This window comes from Pipistrellus kuhlii, unplaced genomic scaffold (assembly GCF_014108245.1).
Source record: "Pipistrellus kuhlii isolate mPipKuh1 unplaced genomic scaffold, mPipKuh1.p scaffold_m20_p_16, whole genome shotgun sequence".
In the NCBI taxonomy this organism is placed as follows: domain Eukaryota; kingdom Metazoa; phylum Chordata; class Mammalia; order Chiroptera; family Vespertilionidae; genus Pipistrellus; species Pipistrellus kuhlii.
In genome coordinates, this window is record NW_023425471.1 from 27950126 (window position 1) to 27953186 (window position 3061).

General features: G+C 43.1%; 1 pseudogene; it reads left to right on the forward strand.

Moving 5' to 3' along the window:
- The first annotated feature begins 841 nt into the window (after positions 1-841).
- On the forward strand, positions 842-2462 carry LOC118720004 (annotated as a pseudogene).
- Positions 2463-3061: the final 599 nt, after the last annotated feature.

Consider the following 3061-nt stretch of genomic DNA (forward strand, 5'->3'; position numbering starts at 1 on the left):
ATTGTGCTAAGTGAAATAAACCAGGCAATGAAAAAATAATATCACATGATCTCACTTATTTATGGAAAATAAAGAACATTTTAACCTGATAAACAAAAAGATGCAGAGGCAGTAAAGCACTGAATAGACTTTCATATTACAACGGTAAGGCTGGGAATTTTGGGGGAGGGGTTGGGGTGGGGGAGAAGAGATCAACCAATGAATTGTATGCGTTCATATAAGCATAACCAATGGATACAAGACACTGGGGATGGGGTGGGATGAGGGTATGTGACAGGGGGTAGGGGAGGCTGGGGGAAGGTCAATGGGGGGAAAAAGGAGATATATGTACTAATATTTGTAATATTTTAAACAATAAAATAAAATTTAAAAAAGAAACAAAACAAAACAAAAAGAAAGCCTATTTTAAAAAAATGTCTGAAAACTTTCCTAACCTGGTGAAGGAAATAGACATATAAGTTCAGGAAGTGCAGAGAGTCTCACACAAAATAAACCCAAAGATGCTCACACCAAGACACATAATTAAAATGCAAAAGGTTAAAGACAGAGAGAATCTTAAAATCAGCAAGAGAAAAGCAGTTAGTTACCTACAAGGGGGCTTCCATAAGACTGTCAGCTGATTTTTCAGCAGAAACTTTGTAGGCCAGTAGAGATTGGCAAGAAATATTCAAAGTGACGTAAAGCAATGACCTACAACCAAGATTCCTACACCCAGAATAACTATCATTTAGAATCGAAGGACAGATAAAGAGATTCCCAGACAAGAAAAATAGAAAGGAGTTCACTCCCACCAAACCAGTATTACCTGGACTGTTAAAGTGTCATCTTTAAAAAGAAGAAAAGCATGTTTCAGAGAAAGTTCGGTGGAGCGAGGCATGTTGCTGACTCCTAAGCTCCTGACCAGCATGAGGCAAGGATTTCACAGTACTTGCAGCCAAAATCCCCACTGTTAACAGCTTAGAAATCTTTTTAAAAATATATATATTTTATTAATTTTTCACAGAGAGGAAGGGAGAGGAATAGAGAGCCAGAAACATCGATTAGAGAGAGACATCAATCAGCCACCTCTTGCACACCCCCCGCAATCAAGGTACATGCCCTTCACTGGAATCGAACCTGGGACTCTTCAGTCCATAGGCCGACGCTCTACCCACTGAGCCAAACCTGTTTTGGAGCTTAGAAGTCTTAACGGAGCTCCAGAAAGGGGGAACCGAGCTCTTTGGAGAAGACATGGCTTCCAGAGAAGAGAAAGTACAGAGCACACACAGGATGCTGAGAATCAGTCACTTGGATGCACTTGAACTGAACAAGGCCCTGGAGCAGCTGGTTTGGTCCCAGGTCACTCAGTGCTTCCATGGGTTTCAGCCAGGGCTCCTGGCCCACTTTAAGCCTGAGCTGACAGCCCTCCTTTTCTTGTTGCGATTCACCATTTACTCCAAAAAAAACGCCACTGTGGGCCAGACAATTTTAAATATTCAGTATAAAAACAATTTCTCCATGACCCTTAGATACCAGCCCCCGAGTAAGAACCAGAAGCTGGTACAATACCTGCATGATCAGCGGGAAGTGGTTAGAAGAACGCTGCTACGATCTTTTTCGAAACCATCATTTAGCCTCATTTGGAAAAGCCAAAGTGTCTGAACTTTGTGGTGGTCCTTGTGCAATTAGGGGGGCTGATTAACTTATTGATTTTCCTCTAGAAGGGCAAATTTGCAACTTTGATGGAATGCCTTCTAGGCATTCGCTCAGTGTTCTGCAAGTCCCAGCACGTGTGTGAGGTTGGCTTGGAGTACATGAATAGGGAGCTTCTCTGGCATGGCTTCACTGAGTTTCTCATTTTTTCTTACACTCATCAACACCAAAAAGTTGAAGGCCAAGTTATCTTTGTGGTGCATCCCTCTCTCCGGTGCTCCTTACAATGACAGCTCCTTGGCCAGCAGCGGCAAGCAGTGTTCTCTGTGAGGGGAGTGGCCCACCATGCCCAACACGATCTGCGGTGAGCACATCTTCTGTTATTACTGTGTGAAGAGCAGCTTCCTGTTTGACATGTTCTTCACCTGCCCTAAGTGTGGCAAAGTGTGCAGCCACTGAAGTCAGGAATTGAGGTGTCAGAAGTGAATGCTCTTTAGAAACTGAAAATCGTTGTCTCTGCAGAAAACTGTATTGTGTTGAAATCTTTAGGATTAGTCACCCTGAGCATACCATTTAGGTGTCTTTTATGAAAACATGTGCTTCTCAGCCTCTGTGTTCTGTTCCTTGCAGACCTGACTAAAATCTAATCACTGGGATCCATGGATTTCTAAGTATATTCTGTAAATGCTAATGTGTTATTTTCCTTAATGATTGCATTCAATGTTTAATGTCAGGAGTAATGGGCAGTTTTTGTCCAATGCCTACAAACAATGTACTTTGTACTTCCTAGAACAAGGTTAGACTCTAAAAATAAAAAGTTTTGGAGACTGTGTGGAGGGGGGTGGGAGAGAAGAAAAGCATCACTGGTGTGGTGCAACGGTTATCAACCCATGAACCAGGGTCACTAGTTTCCAGTCAGGGTACATGCCTGGGTTGCAGGTTCCATCCTCAGTTGGGGGCATGCTGGAGGCAGCCTATGGATGATGTTTCTCTCTCACTGATGTTTCTGTCTCTCTATTCCTCTTCCATTCTCTCTTTCTAAAAATCAATAAAAGGGAAAAAATTTTAAACATAGAATCAGGGGCATAGAATGGGAGGGGATTGATAATTCTCAGGGGGAAAGGGGTGTCTGTGTGTGGGGTACGGGAAGAGACTGGGCAAAAATCATACACCTATGGATGAGGACAGCGAGGGAGGGGGGAGAGGGAGAGAAGGTAAGGGCAAAGGGTGGGTGGGGACCAGGTGAAGGGGAGCTATGGCGGGGGGCGGGGGGAGGAAGGAGAAACAATTGTAATAATCTGAACAATAAAGATTTATTAAGATAATAAAAGAAGAAAAGATACAAATGATCAAACATCCTACCTAATAAAAGAGTAATATGCAAGTTAACCATCACCCCTCTACAAGCCATGTCCACCAGCCACACCCA